Genomic DNA, 26,167 nt, shown 5'->3' on the forward strand with positions numbered 1-26,167 from the left:
AGCTAAAAGTCTCAGAACAACACAGCGCTGTTTGCCTACAGATAAACATGTTTGGTGTCGGTAGAATTGACGAGTGGGTAGGATTTATGCCTCCTTCAAATCTGCTGCCTTAATGAGGATGACACCCCTCCAGGCGTCTCTACATTATAATACTGTAGGTAGGCTCACCATGCTCTTGGCTGTGCTTCCCTTTGTAGTCTGTAATGGTTTGCAAGCCCTGCCACATCCGACGAGCGTCGGAGCCGGTGTAGTACGATTCAATCTTAGGCCTGTATTGACGCTTTGCCTGTTTGATGGTTCGTTGGAGGGCATAGCGGGATTTCTTATATGCTTCCGGGTTAGAGTCCCGCTCCTTGAAAGCAGCAGTTCTACCCTTTAGCTCAGTGCGAATGTCATGTTTTGTCATTGATTATCATGTCTTGTCCCTGTGCTTCCCCTTCTATTCGTTTCCCTCTGCTGGTCTTATTAGGTTCTTTCCCTCTTTCTATCCCTCTCTCTCCCCCTCCCTCTCTCCCTCTCTCGCTCTCTCTCTATCGTTCCTGCTCCCAGCTGTTCCTCATTCTCCTAACTACCTCATTTACTCTTTCACACCTGTCCCCTATTTTGCCCTCTGATTAGAGTCCCTATTTCTCCCTCTGTTTTCCGCTTCTGTCCTTGTCGGATCCTTGTTTGATGTTCGCTGTTCTTGTCCTCGTTCCGTCCTGTCATGTTTTTTGCCTTCTTCAGATGCTGCGTGTGAGCAGGTGTCTAGATCAGCTACGGCCTGCGCCTTCCCGAAGCGACCTGCAGTCTGTGGTCACATCTTCAGTTGTTCCCCTCTACTGACTAGAGGGTTTCAGTATTCCTGTTTTGACTTGGAATAAACTCTGTTTCTGTAAAGTCGCTTTTGGGTCCTCATTCACCTGCATAACAGCGAATGCCAATAAAACGATTAGGGACAATAAAACGATTGAGGGAAGGGCAAGGAAAGAGAGATCATGAGCCCCATCTGTTGCAGGGATATTTACCATCTCTTCACATTTAGAGAGGAGGCCAAGGCCTAAGTACCCCCCCAACACAGCATTTTATTCTGCTTGTATCACAGACAGGTTGTTGAAAATGTCACCTACATGATTCCATGGTGCCTTGAGATGTGTATAGGCTGAACTACCTGGTCACTCCCTAGTCACACCAATAGGAAACTGTTTCAAGGTTTGTCACTCCACAAGAGAACATTCTCAAAGACTTGTGTTAATAAGGGATATTGTATTACTTGTCCAGATAATTTTCTTCTGTGGACTGTTGCTTCTAGGACTAAAGTTTAGAAGGCTATTTCTGAGGCCTGTTTATATTTTGGGCTTTTCTTCTGTGGACTACTTTCCTTTGGATTGCTACAGAGATGACTATTCATTACTTCATTTCTTGTGGTGGGATTTGTTTCTGTTTCTTGCTGGCATTTTTGGACTTTGAATCAGAGACTGGGCCTATACGTTCAAGTTAATTTGGGGGGAATTTGGGTTTGATTCTGTATGCCAGCGGATTAATTTGTGAATACACATTATTCATTACATGATGTTTGTGTCCTCTCTTGTTCAGAGGTGTTGTGTTTAACTAACTGATTGTTATAAATAAGTAGCAGGAAGGAAATATGCTGTTTGTCATACAGCGCACACCAATAGCAGTTCAATCACAGCTGTAAGAATCCACTTTGACAGGTGGTAAAATCTCATTGGTAAAGGTCACTTTCATTTTCATGGAGGTCATTCATCAGTCATTTTAATTATCCATTGATATGACATGAGCTCACTGTAGTAACTATAACTTCTTTTCTTCTTCTCTCAGTTAGATTGAATCAAGTCACACACATCATGTCCCTTCACATAGAATTTGGGACTCTGCTATGTTGAAGTTAGCTGCACTTTGTGTGGTAAGAACGTTTTTTAACTCCCCATAACAAGAAGCATTGGAGTCATTAGTGTTCACTACATACTTATTAACCTCCATGTTTACTATGTAATCTAGCCACAAGCTGGTTGGTTTGATTGTGGTCAGTTTGGGGTTTGTGGAACCTTGTTTGGAATTAATTGTAACACTGTGCTCTATGTTTATTTTTACAGCTTTACTGATACCACCCCAGCCGTTTGCTCTTTCTAACACAATGCTGTGTATACATTTATCTCAATCATTCGTCCAATATCGGATTGATGATGTTATATACGGTATATAACTCAGATATGATGTTATATTTTAATCCAGATTACAATTTTAGAGTTACATTTTGGTGGGCCATGTATTGCTTCAGGTATTTCAGCAGTATGTTTACTGTTAATGCTTGAACTAAAAATATACATAAAACTCGACCAAATTAAATCCACAGATAATACTGGATCTCTCAAATAAAATTGAGTGGAATATTAGTATTTTAGAGCACACTAGTCTTGGATGCGTTGATCTGCTTGCTGAGGGAAAGTTGCCAGATGTATGGATTTAAGACCACATGCCCTGCTTTTGGGTGAGAAGAGAATATGAAGCGTGTGGAGCGAAGGAACTTGTATTACTAAAAGTAACAGACTAGAGCTTTGACAGAATACCCAGCTTCAGTTAGATTCCTGAGTACAAGTTTAAGTGCTTCTTCACAATTCCGTTTCTTCAGCAATGGTGTTGCATGATCACAGCTCCCACTGCCAGGCTTGCGTTTGTAGGCCTGTTGATAATGACTAAAAACATCTAGGACCCCTCGCTCTTTCCTCGCAATCAGGCTTAAGCCATGCAGACTGGAACAAAAAGCTAAATGTTATGCAGTTTTTACCCCAAACCTGTAGCACCACCAGCCAGTTCGCCATTCATATTAATTTGCAATCTAATACTGTGTTATGGTCCCTGGTGGCCCCTTCCAGAGGTGTGGACTCGAGTTACATGACTTGGACTAGAGTCTGACACCAATCACAAATTTAATGACTTGAGACTCAACAGTCTACCTCAGTATGATTCTCAATCAGAGACAACGAACAACACCTGCCTCTGATTGAGAACCATACCAGGCCAAACACAAAACCACAACATAGAAAAAATAACATAGACTACCCACCCCAACTCACACCCTAACCAAACTAAAACAAAGAAATAACAAAGGAACTTAGGTAAGAACGTGACATGGAATTTGTTGTTAAAATGTATTATTACATCATCAAGATGTGTTTTAGACAAAATAATAAAAATGGCTGTCTGGTAGCCTCAATAAATAGATTTAGATTGGTAGTTAAACAAGTCATTGCCTGTATACATTTTTATTAACTTTACTTGAGACTTGATTGAAAAAAGTTGTGACTTGACTTGCACTTAGAATTAACGACTTGGACTTGACTTATGACTCGACGGGTTCTACTTGGGACTCAACTTGACACTATGACCTTGTGACTTGAGACTTGCTTGTGACTTGAATAATAGTGACTTGGTCCCAACTCTGGCCTTTCCCCTCTGTGTTCACCATCAGACACCCCCTCTCTACACAGTGAACATTGTAATCTGTCCCTCTTCTTTCTCCTTTAATTCATGTGTTACCCCGTTAGGGCACCCCCTTCACAGTGAGCATCAGCACGGGGCCTCATTGGAAACATCTCTGCTGCTTCAGCAAATAACTAGCACACCAAATCCGCCGGGGCACTTTACAGGAAGCATGGGTTACTAGAGGGGCTGGGTTTTTAATGAATGCAACTCTACAATGTTTTTGATAGCACCCCCCATTTTTCTGAAAAAAAAACCCATGTCCCATCTAGGTCTGTCTGTCTCTGTTTCTCTGTCTCTCTCTTTCGCTCTCTCTTGTTTTCGTTCTCTCTCGCTCTCTCTTGTTCTCTCTCTCGTTATCATTTTATGCTGTCGCTGTGTAAGGCTATTGTTGGTTCAGCAGATTCTCCTCATTATAGGTGTATGCTTCTGATTTCTTGTTGATTTGTACAATTAAAAGGGAGTGGCCTAAAATCTAAATAGCTAGCAATATTTCAGTCGTTTGCATAATTTAATTGAGTGAGCCATGCTATTTCAAGTGATGCCACATGTAGATTGTCATTTGTCACCAATTATGCCAACGTGTCCTATTGTTAAAGTAATCCAATTTCCACTAAACCAGTGAAAAGGGCCTCCCCATCTGTCTCTGTGTTATTAGCTAAGGCAAAGCCTTCCACTATGGTAATACCCTCTTTTATTATTGCAGGGTTTCCCAGACTCGATCCTCGGGACACCAAGTGGTGCACGTTTAGTTTTTTGCCCTAACACTACACAGCTGATTCAAATAATGAATTCATCATCAAGCTTGATCATTTGAATCAGCTGTGTAGTGTTTGGACAAAAAACTAAACGTGCACCCCTTTGGGTCCCGAGGACCAAGTTTGGGAAACGATGTAGCATTGCATCATCAAAGTGACAATGGTTGCCAAAAAGTCCATTAACTGCTTGTATGTGTTAATGTTCTTTGTACATCTAGTGATGCGCGTATAACTTCCGGTGTTATTTTGAAACGATGAAACACTGCCAATATATAAGTGGCAACCAGACCATCTTCCTCTCCTGTTTCTATCCCTCGATCTCCCCACTCCCTCCTTCAGTTCCAAATACATCCCCATCATTGCGTTTTGGTGGACAATTTAAGAAAATGTATCACTAAATAATACATGGCTGCCGATGAACAATTCATATGCAGTATGGCAAATCTAGATCTATTATGGAAGAAATGTAATATTCATCAAATATACATTTCAGCCCATGAGCTACACCTTTAAGATGCACAGGAAAACAAACAAGCAAATCTGTCGGTATTTGGAGTTGAGAGCGCAGTCGGCGGCTCCCATCTCCTCTTAACAGCATTTGCGATATGATTTTATTGGCTCCCCCCGAGTTCCCATCACTGCTTGAGCTTTACAGACTAGACTAGAATAACATGCAGTCTGGTCACACTGACAGTAGACAGGACTCTGCAGAGAGTAAACAGAGCACTGGCACAAATGTAGTAGTGTAGTGTGGCAGGGGCAGCTGCAGGCCTGCAGGTGATCTAGGGGGGGGGGGGGGTTTAGATTGTCTCGAGCCGGTTGGGACCGCTGTTCTAGGGCCTGTGGAGTTGGGACATGCTGCATGGACCCAGCTGGTCCGGGTTGTTCATTTGCTTGGTTGAGCACCTCGCTGAGGCTGGTTCCAACAACAAAAATACTGTCACATTGTGCCATTACAAATTCCCACAGGCCCCCCCAGACCCACACTATGGCAAGAAATGGGCGCCGCTGTAAGATAGTGTTTTGAATGGCCTATTTTATCTAACACGTTCCAAAACAGTTTCACATAACATTACCAGAGGGATAAGAATATATCTTCTCATATTGCAGAGTGTTTCTCATATTGTAGCAAGCATATAACCTAGGAATTGTAGGCTTTGGATTGTGTTTCTGACATCAAGCTTAGTGGGAATTGGAATAGTATCCCATCTTTGAGGAGGAAGTGAAAGAGTCCATTTAAAATCTGTTCCTAAGGCCAGTGGACTGTCTCCACTTCACGTTATGTGGCCTCAGGTCCCTCACCTCGGTGACAGGATGCTCGGCGGGTATTTTCAGTGCATGGCGAGACGGTGGAGGGAGGCAACTGTGATCAAACGAGGGCCGCTCATTGATTTTCAAACCCAACCACATTATGCCACAAAAATATCAAAGGTAAGGACCCGCATGGCCTCCCTGATAAGCTCAGCGTGACTTTAACATGCTAAAACTACGTTTAAGACTCCAGTAACACATTTGAACTCAAAAAATTAATAATGAGAAGGTTTGTTCACAGTCGGCCTCGGCCACTGCTTCCTTGGAAGAAGAAAAATGGAAATAGGGAGAATGTAATATAAAGAAAGCAGAGCCTACCACTGTGATTCCATGCATTATTAACATACCCCTTCCAGATTGGTTAATTAGAAAAAGGTAATCTAGTCATTAACATGTGGGCCAACTGGTTAGATACAATATATCATTAGGAAACTAATCCCCCTACCACTAACAGAGAGCTCCTTCTTCAACGCGACTCACCATTAATCTCATTACAAAGGTTCATACTACATAAACTATACTTCCCTCATCCTTTAAGCACTGGCCTGGACCATGTAATTGCTATGCATTTAAAGCAATTTGGTCAGTGGCGACAGAAACCTGCTTACTGCTGAAAAGTTAATGACACTGAAAGCCAATACTATACCCCGGGCACTTAGCGAGACGCTCCATTTTGCAAAGTTCCTCCCTCCTCTTGGCATTACATACCCTCTCATACAGTTCACCACTCCTAAAAACCTGGTGGTTATTACCTACCACTTTTTCGTTTGGGGAGGAATTTAAGGGTAATGGGGAACCCTCTGTTCAACACAAAGGCCTGAATACAAAGTACAGTATGAGATCTGGTCATCGGTGCACTGTGCCCTAACTTGTACTGTATAGTAGTAGTGACAATACAGAAGGGTAGGGAAGACGTTCAAGGTGTGATGAAGTTGTTGCTTGAATAAAAGACTGAACGCTAGTGAGCTAGAAGTTATATAGATCATACATATGCCGTATCTTAATTTGATCATCCTGAGGTTGCAGAAATACAAACTTGTAGTGTATTCAAGGTTTAAAAAGGTGATTAAGGTTTGTAATTTCCACTTTAACATCTCAGACTAGATTTGCCCTTGCAAAAAAAAAGTTAAACCCCTAAACAAATTGTCCGTTAATTATAATCCAAACAATAATTCACATTTCCTTTTGCTGGAGGATTATTTTCCTGCTTGTGAGAAACTTGGTCAAATTAAGGTACGGCATCTGTACACACAGTTGAAGTCAGAAGTTTACATACACTTAGGTTGGAGTCATTAAAACTAGTTTTTCAACAATTCCACAAATTACTTGTTAACAAAATATAGTTTTGGCAAGTCGGTTAGGACATCTACTTCGTGAATGACTGTCACGCCTTGGTCTTAGTATTTTGTGTTTTCGTTATTTATTTGGTCAGGCCAGGGTGTGACATGGGTTTATTTTGTTGTGTTTCATATTGGGGTTTTGTAGGCATTGGGATTGCGGCTGAGTAGGGGTGTCTAGCATAGGCTTGGCTGCCTGAGGCGGTTCTCAATCAGAGTCAGGTGATTCCCATTGTCTCTGATTGGGAACCATATTTAGGTAGCCTAGGTTTCACTGTGTGGTTTGTGGGTGATTGTTCCTGTCTCTGTGAAATTGTTTCACCAGACAGACTGTATAGGTTTTCACGTTCCGTTACATGAGTAACCACCACGCTGCATTTTTGTCCGCTTCTCCTTCAACAGACGAACGCCGTTACAATGACACAAATAATTTTTCCAACAATTGCTTACAGAAAGATTATTTCAATTAAAATTCACTGTATCACAATTCCAGTGGGTCAGAAGTTTACATAAACTAAGTTGACTGTGCCTTTAAACAGTTTGGAAATTCCAGAAAATGTTGTCATGGTTTTAGAAGCTTCTGATAGGCTAATTGACATCATTTGAGTCAATTGGAGGTGTACCTGTGGATGTATTTCAAGACCTTCCTTCCAACTCAGTGCCTCTTTGCTTGACATCATGTGAAAATCAAAAGAAATCAGCCAAGACCTCAGAAATAAAATTGTATACCTTCACAAGTCTGGTTTATCCTTGGGAGCAATTTCCAAATGCCTGAAGGTACCACGTTCATCTGTACAAACAATAGTACGCAAATATAAAACACCATGGGACCACCCAGCCATCATACCGCTCAGGAAGGAGACACGTTCTGTCTCCTGGACATGAACGTACTTTGGTGCGAAAAGTGCAAATCAATCCCAGAACAACAGCAAAGGACCTTGTGAAGATGCTGGAGGAGAAAGGTACAGAAGTACCGAAATCCACAGTAAAATGAGTCCTATATCAAATTCAAATTTCAAATGTATTTATTTATATAGCCCTTCGTACATCAGCTGATATCTCAAAGTGCTGTACAGAAACCCAGCCTAAAACCCCAAACAGCAAGCAATGCAGGTGTAGAAGCACGGTGGCTAGGAAAAACTCCCTAGAAAGGCCAAAACCTAGGAAGAAACCTAGAGAGGAACCAGGCTATGTGGGGTGGCCAGTCCTCTTCTGGCTGTGCCGGGTGGAGATTATAACAGAACATGGCCAAGATGTTCAAATGTTCATAAATGACCAGCATGGTCGAATAATAATAAGGCAGAACAGTTGAAACTGGAGCAGCAGCACAGTCAGGTCGACTGGGGACAGCAAGGAGTCATCATGTCAGGTAGTCCTGGGGCACGGACCTAGGGCTCAGGTCCTCCGAGAGAGAGAAAGAAAGAGAGAATTAGAGAGAGCATATGTGGTGTGGCCAGTCCTCTTCTGGCTGTGCCGGGTGGAGATTATAACAGAACATGACCAAGATGTTCAAATGTTCATAAATGACCAGCATGGTCGAATAATAGTAAGGCAGAACAGTTGAAACTGGAGCAGCAGCACGGCCAGGTGGACTGGGGAGAGCAAGGAGTCATCATGTCAGGTAGTCCTGGGGCATGGTCCTAGGGCTCAGGTCAGTTGAAACTGGAGCAGCAGCACGGCCAGGTGGACTGGGGACAGCAAGGAGTCATCATGTCAGGTAGTCCTGGGGCATGGTCCTAGGGCTCAGGTCCTCCGAGAGAGAAGGAGAGAATTAAAGAACGCACACTTAGATTCACACAGGACACCGAATAGGACAGGAGAAGTACTCCAGATATAACAAACTGACCCCAGCCCCCCGACACAAACTACTGCAGCATAAATACTGGAGGCTGAGACAGAAGGGGTCAGGAGACACTGCGGCCCCATCCGAGGACACCCCCGGACAGGGCCAAACAGGAAGGATATAACCCCACCCACGTTGCCAAAGCACAGCCCCCACACCACTATAGGGATATCTTCAACCACCAACTTACCATCCTGAGACAAGTCTGAGTATAGCCCACAAAGATCTCCGCCACGGCACAACCCGGGGGGTGGCGCCAACCCAGACAGGATGACCACAACAGTGAATCAACCCACTCAGGTGACGCAACCCCTCCAGGGACGGCATGAGAGAGCCCCAGTAAGCAAGTAACTCAGCCCCTGTAATAGGGTTAGAGGCAGAGAATCCCAGTGGAAAGAGGGGAACCGGCCAGGCAGAGACAGCAAGGGCGGTTCGTTGCTCCAGAGCCTTTCCGTTCACCTTCCCACTCCTGGGCCAGACTACACTCAATTATATGACACACTGAAGAGATGAGTCTTCAGTAAAGACTTAAAGGTTGAGACCGAGTTTGCGTCTCTGACATGGGTAGGCAGACCGTTCCATAAAAATGGAGCTCTATATTAGAAAGCCCTGCCTCCAGCTGTTTGCTTAGAAATTCTAGGGACAATTAGGAGGCCAGCGTCTTGTGACCGTAGCGTACGTGTAGGTATGTACGGCAGGACCAAATCAGAGAGATAGGTAGGAGCAAGCCCATGTAATGCTTTGTAGGTTAGCAGTAAAACCTTGAAATCAGCCCTTGCTTTGACAGGAAGCCAGTGTAGAGAGGCTAGCACTGGAGTAATATGATCAAATTTTTTGGTTCTAGTCAGGATTCTAGCAGCCGTATGTAGCACTAACTGAAGTTTATTTAGTGCTTTATCCGGGTAGCCGGAAAGTAGAGCATTGCAGTAGTCTAACCTAGAAGTGACAAAAGCATGGATGAATTTTTCTGCATCATTTTTGGACAGAAAGTTTCTGATTTTTGCAATATTACGTAGATGGAAAAAAGCTGTCCTCGAAATGGTCTTGATATGTTCTTCAAAAGAGAGATCAGGGTCCAGAGTAACGCAGAGGTCCTTCACAGTTTTATTTGAGACGACTGTACAACCATTAAGATTAATTGTCAGATTCAACAGAAGATCTCTTTGTTTCTTGGGACCTAGAACAAGCATCTCTGTTTTGTCCGAGTTTAATAGGAGAAAGTTTGCAGCCATCCACTTCCTTACGTCTGAAACACATGCTTCTAGCGAGGGCAATTTTGGGGCTTCACCATTTTTCATTTAAATGTACAGCTGTGTGTCATCCGCATAGCAGTGAAAGTTAACATTATGTTTTCGAATAACATCCCCAAGAGGTAAAATATATAGTGAAAACAATAGTGGTCCTAAAACGGAACCTTGAGGAACACCGAAATGTACAGTTGATTTGTCAGAGGACAAACCATTCACAGAGACAAACTGATATCTTTCCGACAGATAAGATCTAAACCAGGCCAGAACATGTCCGTGTAGACCAATTTGGGTTTCCAATCTCTCCAAAAGAATGTGGTGATCGATGGTATCAAAAGCAGCACTAAGGTCTAGGAGCACGAGGACAGATGCAGAGCCTCTGTCCGATGCCATTAAAATGTCATTTACCACCTTCAGAAGTGCTGTCTCACAGCTATGATGGGGTCTAAAACCAGACTGAAGCATTTCGTATACATTGTTTGTCTTCAGGAAGGCAGTGAGTTGCTGCGCAACAGCCTTCTCTAAAATTTTTGAGAGGAATGGAAGATTCGATATAGGCCGATAGTTTTTTTATATTTTCTGGGTCAAGGTTTGGCTTTTTCAAGAGAGGCTTTATTACTGCCACTGTTAGTGAGTTTGGTACACATCCAGTGGATAGAGAGCCATTTATTATGTTCAACATAGGAGGGCCAAGCACAGGAAGCTGCTCTTGCAGTAGTTTAGTTGGAATAGGGTCCAGTATGCAGCTTGATATTGTTTACCAATATATCGATATAACCTGAAAGTTCACTCAGCAAGGAAGAAGCCATTGCTTCAAAACCACCATAAAAAAGCCAGACTATGGTTTGCAACTGCAACCCAAATTATTGTGGGAAGCTTGTGGAAGGCTACCCAAAACGTTTGACGCAAGTTAAACAATTTAAAGGCAATGCAAACAAATACTAATTGAGTGTTTGTAAACTTCTGACCCACAGGGAATGTGAGGAAAGAAATAAAAGCTGAAATCAATCTCTACTATTATTCTGACATTTCACATTCTTAAAATAAAGTGGTGATCCTAACTGACCTAAGACAGGGGATTTTTTACCAGGATTAAATGTCAGGTGTATGTAAACATCCGACTTCAACTGTACCATGTAGATCATATAGACTGATCACATTAGCAAATGCCATTATCTTTGACACTTTTCAATCAGGAAGCATCCTCTTTTGCATTTTAATAGCACATGGGTATATTATATTGTTTACCACAAGCCCTACTCCAGTGACCCTAGACCCGAGCAAAATATCCCTTTATAGAACCCTTTTTGGTTCTAGGTAGAACGCTTTTGGGTTCCATGTAGGACCCTTTCCACAAAGGGCTCTACATGGAACCCAAAAGGGTTCTAAATGGAACCAAAAAGGGTTCTCCAATCCGGGGGCTTCCGAAGAACTCTTTTTGAATGCTTTTTTCTAATAGTGTAGAGGGATCATTTGGGTGGCATAACAATCAAACAATTGATTATATTGTTTACACATGTCCAGGGACCAGTGGTGGAAAGTACTTCAGTAAAAATACATTAAAGTACTACTGAAGTAGTTTTTGGGGTATCTGTACTTTAGTATTATATATATATATATATTGTGACAACATTTACTTCACTACATTCCTGAAGAAAATAATGTATTTTTTACTCCATAAATTTTCCCTGACACCCAAAAGTACTCATTACGTTTTGACAGGAAAATGGTCCAAGTCACACACTTATCAAGAGAACATCCCTTGTCATCCCTACCTACTGATCTGGCGAACTAACTAAACACAAATTCTTTGTTTGTAGTGTTGGAGGGTGTAACGGTCATCATCGGTGGAAGAAGAAGAGGACCAAGGTGCAGCGTGGTATGTCCATATCTTTTAATAAAGAACTTGAACACTGAACAAAAACAATAAACCGACAACCGAAAACCGAAAACAGTTCTGGCTGGTGCAGACACACAACACACAACAGTTTTGGCTGGTGCAGACACACAGCAGAAAACAGAAAACAATCACCCACGAAACACAATAGAAAACAGGCTCCCTAAATATGGTTCTCAATCAGGGACAACGATTGACCGCTGCCTCTGATTGTGAACCATACCTTGCCAAACACAGAAATAGCAAATCATAGAAAAACTAACATAGACAACCCACCCAACTCACGCCCTGACCATACTAAAACAAAGACATAACAAAAGAAACTAAGGTCAGAACGTGGCTATCCATCAATAAAGATGAAAATTGTTCCGTCTGGTTTGCTTAATATAAGGAATTTGAAATTATTTATACTTTTACTTTTGATACTTAATTAAGTACATTACATTTTGAGCAATTCCATTTACTTTTGAAAGTTAAGTATATTTAAAACCAAATACCTTTAGACTTTTACTTAAGTAGTATGTTACTGGGTGACATTCACTTTTACTTGAGTCATTTTCTATTACGGTATCTTTACTTTTACTTAAGTATGACAATTGGGTACTTTTTCCACCACTGCCAGTATCATGTACAGTATCTCAGAGTAGGAGTAATGATCTAGGATCAGGTTCCTCCCTGTTTATGTAATCTATTCATTGTTAATCTAAGATGTGAAATTGATCCCAGAGCAGCACTCCTACTCTGAGAAGCTTGATGTACACGCCCCTGATCTACAAACGCCTGGGCCATGTAAAAGTGATTTGGTTAGATACCACTTTTTGGGGGAATTGAGCTTTTACAGTCTGTCCCTGTTTCTCAATTGTATGTTATTAGGTAGTGTTTCTTATCAGACAACATGTATATCATATTTTATGACTTTACCAGCTGTGGATCATTATTATATCGTGCTTCCTGTTGAATGGCAGGATCATATTTTTGTTCATGCTGGAAAGCAGCACCTTGAAATTATGATTAATGACTTATGAAAAATAGCTTTTAATAATTACTATAATTGATTGGACTTATATAGCGCTTTTCTAGACACCGAAAGTGCTTTACATAGTAATGTTTTAGTTAAGTATTGTATGAGGAAAATATTAATATCACAACTCTAGAGTGAGAGAAATTATCTTCTATAGTATTAACTGTCTATTCCCAAATCTCATAGATCAGTTTTATGTTAATCTCCAAGGCACTGAATTGTTGTCACACAGGTCAAATAAAGCTTAGCTGTCCATGGTTATACTATACGGGCCAAGTGTCATCACCATCTAAGTATCTTAGAGAAATTATATTTCTGTTATACCATTCTTAGTATGCTGAGACTAGGTGTCTGGGACATTAAAGTGTAGAAAACATGAGTTTTTACTTACCAATGTAACAACACAGTGTTGTCAAAGACTTAGTAACTTAGTTGTAGTCACAATCTGGTTACCTATAAGTATGTTCTTGAGTTATTACATATTTACTCATTTATTTCCAGATATCTTCAAAATGACCCACAATGCACTATTTTTCAACGTCATATGGACTATCTAATCTGTGCTACTGAGTTCGTAGGCTGGAGATTAACCAGCCTACATTTCAGGTAGCCTAGTGGTTAGCGTGTTGGACAAGTAACTGGAAAGTCGCTGGTTCAAATACCTGAACTGACAAGGCACTCAACCTTCATTTGCTCAAGAGGGGCCGTACTACTATGGCTGACCCTGTAAAACAACAGCTTTCACTGCACCTATCTGATGTATGTGACAATAAAAATAAATTATACATATTCTTCCTATAGTGTACCTTACTTTGACTCACATTGTTGGGATTGATCATGTAGTGGTACAGATGTGTAACCTCACTTCTCCTCACTGTTGTCCCATTCAACCAGTAGATGATTGGAGGGGCTCTGTTGTTTTCACTGCCCTGCTAGGATTAGCAGCTGTCATAACAGCATCAATACTTGAATGGATGGACAGTTTAATCCATTGATTAAACACTGTGTGAATGTGCAAGTACTAACCTTTGCCGAGCCGTCGTCCATACCTAGTAATGCAACACTTGCCGTTTGGTGATTTAGTGTACATTTATGTGTAAGTGGTGTGTTATTCCATACTACACCATTTTGCCTTAGCCCCCTTATCAATATCTTAATCTATATGGAGAATCATGGAGAATCACACAGCTCGACAGAAAAAAATGTCTCATAGTGTTGCATGAGGTCAAACCTATGTTTCTCCTGTTCAAAGTTAAAGCTAAAATAGCCCCATCATTGATGAAGCAATGAAGAATGTGAATTATCCTTTGACAGGTCAGAAATGGCCACTTGGCATATTTCATGAATTAGCTACAGTGTTACACACATGGCACTGAGTGAAAAGTGAGCTGTCTTGACTTTATGGCACAAGAAATATGTTCTTTCAAAGGACAACGTCTTTCATCTTTGAATCTTTAATTAATATGTTAGCAGAAATTAACTCAAAATACTGTAAAATGACCATGATTCTTATTTGAGAATTTGGCCTACACACTGTATAAGACTGATAGATTACACTGAGTAAAATCCACATGATCTGTAGGAACAATCAGCCAATGACTGTGCTGGTTGTCTATATAGTCCTCTACATGCGGCGCCAAAGTGGTGCCCTAAAGTGGTAATAAACCCAGTCATTCAGGACAGAGGCTAACTACTATTTCTTCTAAATTACACAATAGTGCCTGGAAATACGACGACATTGTTAAGTAGTCAAATCATTTGTAGGAAACTACTTTGCCAGCATTATTATGTCATCAACTTTGATACCTAGCAAAGTCAGTCAGAAATAGCTAGCAGTGCTAATATTAGCAATCTAAAATCCGTTGGCCTCCCCTAAATCTTAGCTAGCTAGTTATATAGCATCTAAAGTCAATCTGGCGACCTCAAAATGAGGGCAAAAGGTTTTCCTACTAATTATTTGCCTCCTTTTAAATGTCATTGTATATCCAAGCCACTGTAATGCACCTTTGATGAAATCTTCATCAGCGCTGATTGACGATACATTGAGTAGAATGCTCAGTCGGGCATCAGTCCGAAACGAACATTCAAAACAATATTGTGACAAAACTCGCATCCATGAATAATGTATGTAGGACACCTACTGCATGAGAAGGCAAGAAGTGACTGACATGCAGGCTTCTGTAGTGTCTGGTCAAATGGGACTCATTACTGGAGGAATCCCATTCAGCTGCTCTCTAGGCAATCAGATGAGGATAATCGCCCTGGATCTCCATTATCTCCATGACGACAGAGGCTTAGCTTGCGTCCCAAATGGCACCCTGTTCCCTTTATAGTGCACTACTTTTGACCAGGGCCCATTATTCTTCTGCTGGGCCAACGGCCTTCTACTCAGAGAGAACAGAGTGGAGCGCCGGGTCTTGCCAGGTGTTTCTCTTATCTCTGATTGCTCATAATTGCGCCGGAAGAGATGGCTGCCGTTTTACCTTCCCCTAACCAATTGTGCTATTGTGTGTGTTTTTTCACTTTATTTGTAACTTATTTTGCATATAATGTTTCTGCCACAGTCTCTTATGACCGAAAAGAGCTTCTAGATATTAGGATAGCGATTACTTTTTCTTTAATGAGTCGGACGTTAAAGATTTACTTCAGACACCCGGCAAGGCCCTTATTTTTCTTAAAACTGCATCATTGGTTAAGGGCTTGTACGTAAGCTTTTCACCGTTGTATTCGGCGCATGTGACAAATACAATTTGATTTGATTCATTTGTGCCCAGAAGTAATGTGGTGTGTGTCTGTGGATGAACATTGCATCATATATCGGAAATGCAAACTTGTTCTTAGCAGTATTTCTCATGCACTTGGAAATGGAATAGAGAAGGTATCAGGGATTATTTTCTATCATATTTTATGTGGCTTAATTGTGTCAATGGATAGATATTTATCGCTTACAATCTGACTGTAAGTCGCTTTGGATAAAAGCGTCTGCTAAATGGCATATATTATTATTATTATTATTATTGATACAAGCCATCAAGGATGTGTTTTTCTGACTTTTATGTGCCATTCACTGTCATTCACATCCATTGAAATAAATGATTAATTAAGCTATATCATATCAAGCTAACCAAGCAAACCTTCCTTAGGAAATTCATGGAATATGCTGTTGTTTTCGTAAGAAGCCATTTTCTTGGTCCTCAACATAGCAAAAAGGCAGGGACGACCATTGTCCAGTCCCCAGCATTAACCATGGTGGTTCCCAAAAGGTTATAACCTGGCTTGATTTAACCTGATTTACAATGGCCAGAAGACACTGACCATTAAAAATATGTACATTTGGGGGCCGCACAGAGAGGAGCATGGCCCTGCTGACAGACCACCTACTCTCGCCCCAAACACGGCTCTCTCCACAAATCAGAGAGAGCTTTCATTTAGGGAAGGTCACCTTTTTATTACCTCTTTAAGACACCCTTTGGAGCAATCTCTCATCTTACACAACACTGGTGTGTGTGTGTGTGTGTGTGTGTGTGTGTGTGTGTGTGTGTGTGTGTGTGTGTGTGTGTGTGTGTGTGTGTGTGTGTGTGTGTGTGTGTGTGTGTGTGTGTGTGTGTGTGTGTGTGTGTGTGTGTGTGTGTGTGTGTGAACCACCCACCCCCAGACAACAACACAGTAGGTGTTTGTTTTCTAGATTGAGGAGAATCTCACCTGGTTGTGCCTTTCACTTGACGAGAATGAAGGGTCTTGTTTGAGGATTTTTTTTTTTTTCTACAAATTCACAGATCCCTTTCCTCAAAAGTGAAGTTAAATCATTTCGGGTTGGTTTTATTGGCTCCCCTCTCATGTTTTGAATATTATTGACGTCCACCTTTTGGGTTCTATCTGATAGATGGATTGGATGTCACACATGCCCTGGGTGTTTGCTTCTCTCAGATGTTTGTGTTGTTTCTGTCTGTCTCCCGGTGCCTTGGCTTTTCCTGCACTGATGTGCTCTGCTGGATCCTGCGGCATTTGGCACCCTATCAAGTCCCCTGTCGCCCCTCCCCCTACACCTCCTGTAAACCTCCACCCTCTCCACTACCAGCAGACACACACACACACACACACACACACACACACACACACACACACACACACACACACACACACACACACACACACACACACACACACACACACACACACACACACACACACACACACACACACACACACACACACACACACACACACACACACACACACTTCCTGCTGATACTTCCTCTCCAGATAGGGTGGATCTATTTAAAGGGCCTAGCTACACAGACAGCAGAGGATAATAGACTGTCTTTGGAGGCACCAGGAGGAACTGTCATGCTACAGTATGCTTAGAGTATATCAGTAGTGAATCACGATCTAAGTCTTTTATCACATAGCCAGTGGTTAGTGTGGTCACTCACTCATATGTGTTGATGGCATGTTGGAGATGTCTTGCGTTGACAGCCTGTCACAATGCTGACTGACATCTGACTGTGTGTTTGTTGGATGGATGTGTATGATAAGTATGGAATCAATATTTTTATTGTTTAATTTTTTATTTGACCTTTATTTAACCAGGTAGGCCAGATGAGAACAAGTTCTCATTTACAACTGTGACCTGGCCAAGATAAAGCAAAGCAGTGAGACACAAACAATAACACAAGAGTTACACATGGAATAAACAAACGTACAGTCAATAACACAATAGAAACGTCTATATACAGTGTGTGCAAATGAGGTAAGATTAGGGAGGTAAGGCAATAAATAGGCTATAGTGGCAAAGTAATTACAATTTAGCAATTAAACACTGGAGTGATAGATGTGCAGAAGATGAATGTGCAAGTAGAGATACTGGGGTGCAATGGAGCAAAAATAAATAAATAACAATATGGGGATGAGGTAGTTAAATGGGCTATTTACAGGTGGGCTATGTATATGTGCAATGATCTGTAAACTGCTCTGGCAGCTGATGCTTAAAGTTAGTGAGGGAGATATGAGCCTCCAGCTTCAGTGATTTTTGCAATTCGTTCAAGTCATTGGCAGCAGAAAACTGGAAGGAAAGGCGGCCAAAGAGGAATTGGCTTTGGGGGTGACCAGTGAAATATACCTGCTGGAGAGCGTGCTACGGGTGGGTGCTGCTATGGTGACCTGTGAGCTGAGATAAGGTGGGGCTTTACCTAGCAGAGACTTATAGATTACCTGGAGAAGGTGGGTTTGGCGACGAATATGAAGCAAGGGCCAGCCAACGAGAGCATACAGGTCACAGTGGTGGGTAGTATATGGGCCTTTGGTGACAAAATGGATGGCACTGTGATAGACTGCATCCAATTTGCTGAGTAGAGTGTTGGAGGCTATTTTGTAAATGACATCGCCAAAGTCAAGAATCGGCAGGATTGTCAGTTTTACAAGGGTAAGGTTGGCAGCATGAGTGAAGGATGTTTTGTTGCGAAATAGAATGCCGATTCTAGATTTAATTTTGGGTTGGAGATGCTTAATGTGAATCTGGAAGGAAAGTTTACAGTCTAGCCAGACACCTAGATATTTTTAATTGTCCACATATTCTAGGTCAGAACCGTCCAGAGTAGTGATGCTATACAGGCAGGCAGGTGCAGGCAGCGATTAGTTGAAGAGCATGCATTTTTTAAACTTGCATTTTATGAGCAGGTTGGAGGCCACGGAAGGAGAGTTGTATGGCATTGAAGCTCGTCTGGAGGGTTGTTAACACAGTGTCCGAAGAAGGGCCAGATGTATACAGAATGGTGTCGTCTGCGTGGATCAGAGAACCACCAGCAGCAAGAGCGACATCATTGATGTATACAGAGAAAAGAGTCGTCCCGAGAATTGAATCATGTGGCACCCCCATAGAGACTGCCAGAGGTCTGGTGTGGGCCTGTTCCCTCCGTTTGACACACTGAACTCTGTCTGAGAAGTAGTTGGTAAAACAGGCAAGGCAGTCATTTGAGAAACCAAGGCTGTTGAGTCTGCCGATAAGAATGTGGTGATTTGGCTGCACAGTATTGTCTTTTATAAAACTACATTATTATTAGCAGCAAGGAGATGATTTTGAGCTATTTGCACTTGAGTGATTCCTGAAGAATTTCCCCCAATAGGCTACTGCAGGAGGTAATGTCCAACTGTGTGTGTGCGCGCATCTGACTGTGTGCGTGTGCGTGTGAATACCCTGTGTGTGCACATGAGAAACACCTATTTTATCACATACAGTGGGGCAAAAAAAAGTATTTAGTCAGCCACCAATTGTGCAAGTTCTCCCACCTAAAAAGTTGAGAGAGGCCTGTAATTTTCATCATAGGTACACATCAACTATGACAGACAAAATGAGAAAAGAAATTCCAGAAAATCACATTGTAGGATTTGTAATTAATTTATTTGCAAATTATGGTGGGGTCAAAATGATCACAAGAACGTTGAGCAAAACTCCCAGAACCACACAGGGGGACCTAGTGAATGACCTGCAGAGAGCTGGGACCAAAGTAACAAAGCCTACCATCAGTAACACACTACGCCATCAGGGACTCAAATCCTGCAGTGCCAGACGTGTCCCCCTGCTTAAGCCAGTACATGTCCACGCCCATCTGAAGTTTGCTGGAGTGCATTTGGATGACCCAGAAGAAGATTGGGAGAATGTCATATGGTCAGATGAAACCAAAATGGAACTTTTTGGTAAAAACTCAACTCGTCGTGTTTGGAGGACAAAGAATGCTGAGTTGCATCCAAAGAACACCATACCTACTTTGAAGCATGGGGGTGGGAACATCATGCTTTGGGGCTAATTTTCTGCAAAGGGACCAGGATGACTGATCCGTGTAAAGGAAATAATTAATGGGGCCATGAATCGTGAGATTTTGAGTGAAAACCTCCTTCCATCAGCAAGGGCATTGAAGATGAAACGTGGCTGGGTCTTTCAGCATGACAATGATCCCAAACAGCCCTAAAACATCACTGCTCTAGAGGAGATTTGCATGGAGAAATGGACCAAAATACCAGCAACAGTGTGTGAAAACCTTGTGAAGACTTACAGAACATGTTTGATCCCTCTGTCATTTTATACAACAAAGGGTATATAAGAAAGTATTGAGATAAACTTTTGTTTTTGACCAAATACTTATTTTCCACCATAATTTTCAAATAAATTCATTAAAAATCCTACAATGTGATTTTCTGGATTTTTTTGTCTAATTTTGTCTGTCATAGTTGAAGTGTACCTATGATGAACATTACTACAGGCCTCTCTCATCTTTTTAAGTGGGAGAACTTGCACAATTGGTGGCTGACTAAATACTTTTTTGCCCCATTGTAGTTATGGGGAATGCTGTTATTTCCAAAAGTAATTTTCCCCTTGTCCTCATCTGGCAACTCAATTGAACAATCTATAACTGCACTCCAGGTGCCCCAAGTTGTTCACTTCCCCTCAGATAAAGTTATTATCTCCTTGTAGGAAACACGAGTACTAGGGACTACCTTTTGCTATCATCTGGTACTGATTAAAATGAGCTTTTTCAGTCGACCCTTTAAAACCCAGGAGGTGTAGTTCTGTCATGAACTAGCTAGATCATTATAAAGGATTATGTTTTTTTTGAAAAGGTATCGTTAAAGCAAATTTTCCACGTGTTGTTGTAATGTATTTTCCACTTCCACAAATTGCTGGGTACACCAACTGCCCTCCTGTTTGACTTTGTGTTTTCTTTTCAAGACAATGGATGGATAAGATGAATCAATCAATCAGACTTAAAGCCAATAACAGGTTGAGTTTTGCCATTTGAAAGCCACAGTGTTGTGTTGCTACCCAGCAGAGTGGAGTTTCAGTTTGTCCCTCTCATACGCACATTACCTCTTCTCCTCGTCTCCCTTATTGCTGCCTGGAGTGCTACAGTATGACAACATAAATGAGAATAGATTTAATCTCTCCAAACCTTCTTATAATTTGTTCAATGGGCTCAGGGCCAAAACATGCACAAAAATCCCTAATCACGTCGAGTAGCATGTGTAAGCCTTTTTCCACACATTCTCCCTCCAGTTCTCAGAACTTTCATCAGTTAGAGAGATACGAATTTGTCCCGAACAAGTGAGCGTTGTCTGCCAGTAGTGTCATCAACACCCAGTGGTGTTAGGTGTGAGGTGGGAGAGAGGATGGGGCTCATAGCACGAGGAATGTGATTGCAAACCCAAGGTTCCTGATACAACCTGTTATTATTTTTGACACAAGCCATTTACAATAGCTATGAAGGTGGCAATGGAAAATGTAATATTGATTGTATGCCCTCAAGGCTCTGCTCTCCTGACTTTCCCAGTTTCATGCCTCTCACACATGTTGTCGTGATGTTTTTTTTTTCTTCATTTCTCTCCCCTCACAAATCCTGTTTTTAGGGCTTTCTTGATGGTTTATTTGATGAGGTAATTATGTTGTTAGATTAGGGAGGATAAGGTAGAGTTTTGGAAGAATGATAGAAAGCTATAACAAAGGGAATAGAATGTGAACCACAGATGATGTGACAAGTGTTGATATACCTAACAATATTCTGTGTTGCACTTCTTTTTCCATCAGGGTCAACACATTATTTACCCTCAAAATATTTACAAAAAAAATAAAACAAAATAAAAAAATGTTGTTTTTTTTGTCATCATTTAGACACATACTCACACACCAAGACTTGTGGGAAAGTCCCCTCCTAAACACTAATGTGCAACGTCCTCAGACACTGTTAGCCATGTTTGTTCAGGTAAACTGCACAAAAAGACAGGCATCAGAATGTAAAGGAAGCAAATCATTCCCTTTTACAAGGCGAGGAAACAAACACTGGGAAGGAGACTAGAGCATTTGGGCTCTGGCTCTATCTACAGTGACAGAGACATGCCAGACTATAGACATACATGTTAAACAGGGCCTTCAAAGGGACCACAGCCAATTGGACAAGTCTGGGTGAGGTAGAGCTCAAACGTCAGTAGTATCTGGGTAGATTGCAGGGGTTATCTCCCAATCCAGTAATTAGAGTGTTTCTTTCCGGTGCACGAGCCAACACTTCTGCTCATTTCTCAAATTAATGTGTGACCTGCAGAAAACCCCTCTATGTAGCAAACCACTAATTGCTACACTTAAAAGCTGTCCCTGTGAAAAGTAGCCATCTAATGGTCCCTTTCCCCTGTAACACATCGTTAGGGACCTCCATGCTAATTTGCGGTTAGCTTGTCCTGTGAACTCAGACATAAAAAATGACAAGCTAAGCTCAAAACCCTTCGCTAACTTTTTCACACAGAAGAAAATTACTAGTCCGTTTATTTCACTGAATCTCAAGTGGTCAGAACTGGATGTCCTCCATGATAGTAACTTCTCCAAAGTTTTCATAGATTTGTTTTTTTCAGCCTTCATAACTTAATTACTACAGTGGGATAAATCAGGGTCACCCGGAGTGTTTCTTGGTATTCTTCATACATTTACTTTGAAACACCTCACACACATGGTTATGGACCTAAGAAAAACAAGACAGCTGTACCATGTCAGATATATTCTTTATATCCATCACAGAAGACTGAAATATAACAAAACTTTTTGACATACAAACAGTGAATTTTGGGCGTTATTTAAAAAAAAAGTTTTACATGAAGAAATTATGAAAAATATGAATAACATTCCACCCATGTGTAACGGCGTTCATCTGTTGAAAGAAGAGAGTCGGACCGAAATGCAGCGTGTTTAATGAAAGAATCGCGGTACATGAAATAACTGAAAGAAAAACAACAAATGGAACGTGAAACTAATTACAGCCTATCTGGTGACTACAACACAGAGACAGGTACAATCACCCACGAAATACAAAGCGAAACTCAGGCTGCCTAAATACGGTTCCCAATCAGAGACAACGATAAGCACCTGACTCAGGCAGCCAAGCCTAACAACACCCCTAATCAGCCGCGGTCCCAAATAATACAAACCCCAATACGAAACACAACATATAAACCCATGTCACACCCTGGCCTACCCAAACATATAACAAAAACACAAAATACAATGACCAAGGCGTGACACCATGAGGCCACTAGGTCATTTGACTGCAGGAATGTGCTACTTGTCTGACTCAGACCTGGTATTAACCTCTTTCAGCTAGGGGGCACTATTTTTATGTTTGGAAAAATAATGTTCCCAATGTAAACGGCCTATTTCTCAGGTCCATATGCTAGAATGTGCATATAATTGACAAATTATATGCAGAAAACACTCTAAAGTTTCTGTCAAAATATTGTCTGTGAATATAACAGTATAACAGAACTGATATTGCAGGTGAAACCTGAGGTAAATCAAACCAGGAAGGGGCTTCTATTTTGAAAGCTCCATGTTCCATAGCCTGCCTTCGCTCCATTTAAAGGGATATCAACAAGATTCCTTTTCCTATCGCTTCCTCAAGGTGTCAACAGTCTTTAGACATAGTTTCAGGCTTTTATTTAGAAAAATTAGTGAGAAAGATAACAGAGCTTGCGCAACAGAGCTTGGGCAGCCATCGTCTCTCCCTCTCCTACTAAAAAAGACAGTGCCGGTTGATATATTATCAATTATATATTTTAAAAACAACTTGATTGATTATAAAAAACGGTTGACATGTTTTTGTAATAATAATAATAATAATATATGCCATTTAGCAGACGCTTTTATCCAAAGCGACTTACAGTCATGTGTGCATACATTCTACGTATGGGTGGTCCCGGGGATCGAACCCACTACCCTGGCGTTACAAGCACCATGCTCTACCAACTGAGCTACAGGACAGATAGTATTTGGAATTTTCGTCTGCGTTGTCGTGACCGCTCGAGCCTGTGGATTTCTGAACATAACGAACCAAACAAACTGAGGTATTTTGCATATAAAATAATCTTTATGGAACAAAAGGAACATTTATTGTGTAACTGGGAGTCTCGTGAGTGAAAACATCCGAAGATCATCAAAGATAAGCGATTTAATTGTATTGCTTTTATGATTTTCGTGACCACGCTACTTTGATGCTAGGTGTTCATCATGTTTTGTCTAGTGATCGATAAAGTTACACAAACGCCTGGATTGCTTTCGCTGTAAAGCATATTTTCAAAATCTGACACGACAGGTGGATTAACAAAATGCTAAGCTGTGTTTTGCTATATTACACTTGTGATTTCATGAATATAAATATTTTTAGTAATATTATTTGAATGTGGCGCTCTGTAATTCAGTGGTTGTTGATTACAATTATCCCGCTAATGGGATAGGTAGCGTCAATAATTAACTGAAGATGTTATCTATTCACAGATAGTATCAGTCAAATGTTTGGACACACCTATTCATTCAAGGATTTTCTTTATTTGTACTATTTTATACATTGTAGAATAATAGTGAAGACATAAAAACAATGAAATAACCCAAAAAGTGTTAAACAATCAAAATATATTTTATATTTGAGATTCTTCAAAGTACCCACCCTTTGCCTTGATGATAGATTTGCACACTCTTGGCATTCTCTCAACCAGCTTCATGAGTGCAAAAAGTACAAATAAATAACAAAAACGCTTGAATGAGTAAGTGTGTCCAAACTTTTGACTGGTACTGTTCATTTCCTCGTATATACTCGTATATATGCTAGTAGATTGTCTTGTTATCATGGGACAGCAGGTAGCCTAGGGGTTAGAGCGTTGGGCCAGTAACCTAAAGATTGCTAGATTAAATCCCAGAGCCGACAAGGTAAAAATCTATTGTTCTGTCCCCGAAAAAGGCAGTTTACCCACTGTTCCTAGGCCATTATTGTATAGAAGTATTTATTCTTAACTGACTTGCCTAGTTTTTTAAAAAGGTAGTCACCTTGAATGTATTTCAATTAACAGGTGTGCCTTGTAAAAAGTTCATTTGTGGAATTTCTATGAGTATTAAGCCAATCAGTTCTGTTGTGACAAGGTAGAAGTGGTATACAGATGAGAACCCAATTTGGCAAAAGACCAAGTCCATATTATGACAAGAGCAGCTCAAGTAAGCAAAGAGAAACGACAGTCCATCATTACTTTAAGACATGAAGGTCAGTCAATAAGGAACATTTCAAGAAGTTTGAAAGTGTCTTCAAGTGCAGTAACAAAAACCATCAAGATGTGATGAAACTGGCTCATGAGGACCGCCACAGGGAAGGAAGACCAGGAGTTCATTAGAGTTAACTGCACATCAGATTGCATCCCAAATTTCAGGCAACAAACACATCTCAACATCAACTGTTCAGAGGAGACTGCTTGAATCATGTCTTCATGGTCGAATTGCTGCAACAAAAAAAACACTACTAAAGGACACCAATATGAAGAAGAGACTTGCTTGGGCCAAGAAACACGAGCAATGGACATTAGACCGGTGGAAATCTGTCCTTTGGTCTGATGAGTCCAAATGTGAGATTTTTGGTTCCAACCATGTTTCTGTGAGACGCAAAGTAGGTGAACGGAGGATCTCCGCATGTGTGGTTCCCACCGTGAAGCATGGAGGGGTAGGTATGATGATGTGGGGGTGCTTTGCTGGTTATACTGTCAGTGATTTATTTAGAATTCACGGCACACTTAACCAGCATGGATACTACACCACTCTGCAGCGGTACACCATCACGTCTGGTTTGCGCTTATTGGGACTATCATTCATTTTTCAACGGGACAATGACCCAACACACCTCCAGGATGTGTAAGGGTTATTTTACCAAGAGGGAGAGTGATGGAGTGCTGCATTAGATGACCTGGCCTACACAATCACCTGACCTCAACCCAATTGAGATGGTTTGGGATGAATTGGACCGCAGCCATCAAGTGCTCAACATATGTGGGAACTCCTTCAAGACTGTTGGAAAAGCATTCCAGATGAAACTGGTTGAGATAATACCCAGAGTGTGCAAAGCTGTCATCAAGGCAAAGGGTGTCTACTTTGAAGAATCTAAAATCTATTTTGATTTGTTTAACACTTTTTTGGTTGCTACGTGATTCCATATGTGTTATTTCATAGTTTTGATGTCTTCACTTTTGTTCTACATTGTAGAAAAAAGTTAAAATAACGATAAACCCTTGAATGAGTAAGTCTGTCCAAAATTTTGACTACTGTTCATTTCCTTGTTTATACACTGGTAGATTGTCTAGTTGTCATATTCAGTTGTCAGTCCATCATCGTGATGTCACCAATTCTCTCTTCCTGGGAGACACCGCATTTTCGAACAAAACTATAAACACAACATGCAACAACTGCAAAAACAATTCTGAGTTACAG

General features: G+C 41.2%; 1 long non-coding RNA gene across 1 annotated transcript in view; it reads left to right on the plus strand.

Annotated features, from left to right (window-relative positions):
* The window catches only part of LOC124001175, a 63,445-nt gene that overhangs the window by 4,618 nt on the left and 32,660 nt on the right, over positions 1–26,167 (plus strand). The window contains exon 2 of the long non-coding RNA XR_006832746.1: positions 11,800–11,858. This is a non-coding gene — a long non-coding RNA (uncharacterized LOC124001175). The remainder of the gene's footprint in view (positions 1–11,799; positions 11,859–26,167) is intronic.

This window comes from Oncorhynchus gorbuscha, linkage group LG17, assembly GCF_021184085.1.
Source record: "Oncorhynchus gorbuscha isolate QuinsamMale2020 ecotype Even-year linkage group LG17, OgorEven_v1.0, whole genome shotgun sequence".
NCBI classification, from domain to species: domain Eukaryota; kingdom Metazoa; phylum Chordata; class Actinopteri; order Salmoniformes; family Salmonidae; genus Oncorhynchus; species Oncorhynchus gorbuscha.